Raw genomic sequence first — 6264 nt, 5'->3', positions numbered from 1 at the left:
TTTTTTTTTTTTTTTTTTTTTTTTTTTTTTTAATAATAATATGTATACTTCAACTTCATTATCGTGATGATTGTCATCATCAGTGTGATGAGTATGGATATTCAACAACTTGTATAGTTTAGTTTGTATACCACGTATCTCTCTAGTTAGACAACCGCTAACGTTTTAAATGTGCGTCTGAACTCGTTGTACCCTTGCGACGTTATGTGCTCAGCTCAACTTTTCATACGACCATGGACCATGGAGGATTTTTTTCAGCATTTTCCTTAAAATTGTAGGAGAGCTTGTTATATGTTATACACACATATACATACAGTATGTATACATACCTTTATGCCATAGACATATTCAACATAAACGCACACACACACACACATATATATATATATATATACATATATAGATACACATATATATATATATGTATATATATATACATAAACAAACAAACACTTGCAAAAGCGAATGTATACAGAGTGTGGAAATGTTGTTGTTTGTTGTAGATTTTCCCTCTTATTCGTTGTCTCTATTGTTGTTGCTGTAGTTTCCTTCTTGTTTTTTTTTTTCGTTTTTTTTCACTTTTTGTTCTTCTTATTGTTATTATTGGCTACAGCTTTAAAATTGAAATTCCTGTATCCTGTGTTTGTCTGTAAAAGTGCATTTCATACACATACATACAAATCAATTGAATGTAAAGATATTGTACATATTTAACATAACAGCATTTACCTCTGCTATCTAAAGTCATAACATAATAATAATAGCATCAAGTTAACTTAAGTAACGAAATCGGAAAGCTTTTTATGTTGTTGTAAAAAATGAAAAGCTTTCACTTGTTTATCATGGCTTTGATAGCTTTTGATTTGTTTTCGTTCGTTTGCCTGGAATGTTTACTTTTGCAATAACAACAATACGAATAATCAAATTGTTACGAAAATTACTTATCATAGAAACTATCCTTAAAATGATTTTAAAAAAGAACGAGAAAAGCTGAAGATGAGATTAGGCAAGACGGACAAACTGTTTGCATAAATAAAGATAATATTCTATTATGAATAAGAAATAACAAAAAAAAATTGCAATAATGAAAAATTTAGAAAAATGAAAATTTTAAATTATTGGAGCGAAAGGACACAACAGTTGCCATAAATCTTAACAAATATCATTCTTGAATTGAAATTAGTCTGGCACTCACTTTGCTTTTTCAAATTCTCCGCCAATCAGTAAATTCTCTCAGCAATAGTTTTTTGTACTCTTTCACTCAACCTTGAAGTTGAATGCACTCTGAAAACGCTGAAGCTCCAATGTTATTACTAAGCACAAAAACCAAGACAATTGAAAGTCGAGAATAATAAAAAAAAAAAACAAAAATGAAATAACAAAGACGACAACAAAAATGAATTCAAAAATAAACAAAAAAGAAAAAAAAACAAAAAAAAAAAATCATAAACAATTAATACAAGAAAATTAATTGTAAAACAGAAAAACGATAAAGTAAAGCAATCGTTTAAAATCATAAAAAGCAAGCAAGAAAATTATAATCGGCTTAAGGCGAAACTCTAAAACACCTCATCTCAAAAAAAAATGCAAAATAATTGCAAAATAAATTTCTGTTACGAAGAGACACTAACGGAGACTTTGTTAAGACAACCGATTAGTGACTAAAATCGATTTAATAATTCTGATTGTTTGCATTTATCATTTCTAATTTTAATTATAATTTTAATTTAATTAATAATTTAATGAATTAATTAATGAGGTAATGCTCATAGGATATTTTGATTTTCATGCAAAACATTTTGAGCTTTAAAATTGGCCGATTAATAAGAGAGATGAAGCTGTGGGCGGCACATGAAACATTTTTAATGAAAAAAATGATGGACCACTCTTTATTAAAGCTCTTAATTTCTTGACTGCAAGAATAAACAATTTTCGTGGAAAATTTAATATTGCAATATACGCTTTCCTTTAAAATCGCATCTGGGCATAGGCCCATCCTTGGTAAATAATAACATTGAGAGGAAAAAAATTCGCGCAAATAAATTGCATACATGAATAAGAGGCTTTCATATTTTTTACAAAAATTTGTAAAAACTCGCTAACATTGGTTTGTCGGCAGCACGTAAGCATAATCATATTTTTCCAAGCAATTAAACACGCTGAGATTACAAATGACTTACAAAAAAACCTCTTAAGGATATGTGATGTGTTATATGCATCCACTAAACTGACATTGGCAAGTATTTAATCAAAGCCTTACTTTTTCTATGAAAGTAACAGCAGTAATATGAGCAGCATAATACGATACAATGGTTCAAGAGCAACAAATATTCTTGTAGATATACATGTATATGTATATATATATATATATATATATATGAATGGGTGTGCTTGTATATATAAAAGTTTAATATCCTCATTTTGAGTGCTAATTTCCCGCAATGCTCTTTTTAGCGTGGCTCAAGCAACAACAGCCACAAATATTTTTGCCTTGCTTTGCTTTAGCACTCACACAAAAAAAATATATAACAACAAATAACGCCAAAGCACCTATATACACACGCGCGTATATGGATATACATAAAGTCTATTTCAAGTGCTTGTGCATACTTTTACATATGCAAAAAAAGAGCGAAAAACTATGAGAAAAGGAATCGTACGCAAATTGTGTGAATGAATGAAAATTATTGGAAAAAAAAAAAAAAAAACACCGTGAATGAAAGAACAGAAAACTTTGAAGATGTGTTGAAGAAAACTTTAGTAAAAGGGAAAAGCTATTAACCATTTGTGTATAAGTGTGTGTGTGTGCACGGGCCAAGGATACTAATAAGTAACAATTCGAAAAAGAAGAGAGTGAATAAGTAAAAGAAAGAGTACGCAAAGTAAACGCTTAGAACGAGATAGCTGCAAATGGCTTAGATTTAACTTGTGTGTTGATTGCTAAGTGAACAAATTGAAAATATGTTAAAAAATTTGCTTAAATGCTAAGATGGGCTCTCTTTTTGATCTCTTTGAAGTGAGCTGCAAGAAGCGATCTTCTTAATCCCAAATGAATTACGCAATTGTCATTTCAATTAAGTTCAACAAGTGCATGTTCACCTTTGACCGTTCTAGTATAGTAGCTTTTAAGCATTTACTGAACTTCCAGGTATTTTGTTATTAATTTTTGTCTTAAATTAATCATACGATGTCCGTTTTTATGATTCTTCTTTTAAAGAATAATGAAAGCATTCGGAAAGCAACAAGTAATCCTCAATAATATATAATAACATAAAAGAGAGATCTAATAACATATTGGAGAGCTAAGATTTTGTACCATATTTACTATAAGCTACTGCAAGCAAATACATTTACGAACAACTTTACAAAGCATCATTTTAGCATTACTTAGGTTATTAAAACCAATCAAAATCCCAAACATATATTAAGGGGATCAATTAATTAAAATATAAAAAAATTAGTCTCTCTCCACAAAGGAAACATAAATCAATTATATTTTTATATAAGAAATAATTGGTGGAAGTTGTAATGAAACCAAATCAAAAGAAAACCTAAAAAAAAAAGAATACAAAACTTTTCTTCAATTCATTACTGGGGTATCTTTAAAAGAAAGGACAAAAATAGTTAGGAAAAATGTTGTGCAAATATCGTTCACAAGTAAGTTTTTGTGCCTATTGTTGTATCGTGGTTTCCTAAGTATTTTCCTTTCACGGTGAGTTTAAAACCAAGAAAGAAGCTTACGTTCCTTTTAGGTCACGTTCAATTACGTCAGTCGGAATATTCGGACAAAATTTGAGATCTTTTTTCCCAACAATTTTTAGAATTTTGTTTTCATAAATTTTTTAACTTTGTTTCTGGGGCTCAAGCAAATTAACCACGTAAAATGAAGACGATAAACTTGACACCTTGTTCTGATCCTTTCTTAAGGGTATAAAATGGAAACCTTTTAAGTAATAAAATAAACAACTTTCGGCGCCTTCATTTTTGCGAAAAATCAAAGCCATTTTAAAAGTGCACAAAGAAATTGTACGAAGTGAATAATTGCCTTCACTTACATGTTTAATATGAATGAATGCCAAACAAGACGAATTATCCGATTAAGAAATACGTAAGTTAACAATTGCGACCCTTATCGAGAAAATAAATAAAATGTAAACGAAATTGTCCATAAATTTTATGTAAGTAGTTCTCTTACAATTTGGTCCGTTAGATAATTTGGTCCGTTAGATAACACAGCTGATTGGCGTTAACATTTAAGTTGTTAGTTGGGCACTCAACCATTTACCAAGCGACTCTGTGCCTTGCCTTTCAACAGGGAATTTAGCGAGGGCGTTGTTTAAAAATTATGACGGTTTAGTTCTAAGCTAACTTGTAAAATACAAGAAATTTTAAATGTTCGATATTAACCTTTGACACATTTTTCAAGCATGTATGACATTGAGAATCTATGACTAAGAAAATTTTCTATATATACATCTGCAGGAAATGATAGAAGAGCAAAAGCGACCAAGTCAAGGAAGAACAATCGGAAACAATCAGGAAACCATCAAAACCATTAAATGTATAAATAAAGCTATTTATTTCATTTATATTTAAACATAAATTACATAAATTAATGCACAACAGAAAACAAAGAATAAAATTAAGATAAAAAATAAAATTAAGGCGCAAAACATAACATTTTTAACTTTCATTTAACAAATTGAACAACAAAAAAACAAAACAACAACAAAACAAAACAAAAAAAAATTGAAACTAAACTAAATACATATTCAAATTTGAAAATTAATTCAATAAAACAAAACAACAACAAAACAAAACAAAAAAAAATTGAAACTAAAGTAAATACATATTCAAATTTGAAAATTAATTCAATAATTAAAAGTAATTCAATTACCTTATCTTAATGTTATTAATTAAAAAATGAAAAATGAATATTAAGGCCAAAAGTAATTAATTATCTTGAGTATTAACTGTTCCTTCGGCTAGTGTTGGTGGGTCAGACAACCTTGCTGGCAAATGACCGAGGTAGGCATCATTATCGATGCAGTAATTTATGATCATACGCCAATGATGATCCAAAAAAGGTGTGTCGGGGTTGCCGTATATCATAAGAAGGCAACGAGGCCGAGAAATTGCGAGTTTGGTTGACCTTTCGTTTTGTATGAATCCTAATCCTAAAGTACATGCTCCATGCTTGATCTCACTCCTGAGATTAATATTATATCGCGTTTCTAAAAACAACCAAGCGAAATCAACATTAGTATTAATTGCAACATTAGTGTAATTTTAAGAAAGTTATACCTGTCCTTGGAATTCTTCCACAATGCCAATTTTAGGCATTGCTACGTCGGCATCATCAAAAAGATTTCGCAAATGTTTAGCTTGCCAATAGATTCAGCTTTAATGTTATGACGATACAATTTGGCTGTCATTAGAAAGACCTTCAAAAAAAAAATCTCCCAGAGTGTTCAGCAGGGATATCACCAAGCCCTTCTACTGTTTTTTGTGGCACAATCCTACACTTAGATGCATCGCTGGTGCCACGATCACATCCGCAAATTTTAGCAATTTCTTTCTAGTTTGGATATATTTCCTTCCAAGAGTTCTTCCTTCACATATTCTCCGTACATTCTTATTGTTTCTTCTTCTTATTGCTTTATTTTGATGTAAAAGAAATAGGCAGCTAACGGTTTTTTAGCCAAAAACCATTTTGCAAGCGCTTGCGAAAAATTGACAAAGAAAAATTTTTTAATAAGAGAAGTGATTGTACCAAAAAATTATAGAAAAGAACATCAATTAAACAAAAAAATTAAACAAAAAATACCAAAAAATTAAAATTCATATTATAAACTATTATTTCTGTGTTGTGTTAGTTTATTATGAGAATAAGCGTATATTCGTTCTCATTTGTTATGCATGTATTGTGCCGCTTTGAGAATAAGCGTATATTCGTTACACATAGAATATAGTATATATATACAATATATGTACTTTGCTAAATAGAGTAAAGTTTTTATCACATATTTATTTTCAGCTTCAAATTCATAATTGACTTGTAAGTGATATCAAATAGTCGGGGTCTGCTTTAAGTGGCATTAAACCTAAACGATCAGCTAAGACTTCATCTTGTGTTATGGAAGTATTGTTGTGAATGTAAGTAGCCCTTAATTTCTTAATCTCAGCGGGTTTAAGAAAGAAGAAAGACGGGCCCGCCTTAAAAAACTCGATACTTTAAGCGCGGCCATTAAATATATATATACA

This window comes from Glossina fuscipes, unplaced genomic scaffold (genome assembly GCF_014805625.2).
Source record: "Glossina fuscipes isolate IAEA_lab_2018 unplaced genomic scaffold, Yale_Gfus_2 2, whole genome shotgun sequence".
Lineage (NCBI taxonomy): Eukaryota > Metazoa > Arthropoda > Insecta > Diptera > Glossinidae > Glossina > Glossina fuscipes.
The sequence above is the reverse complement of the archived record's forward strand: the minus strand, read 5'-3'. Positions refer to the sequence as shown.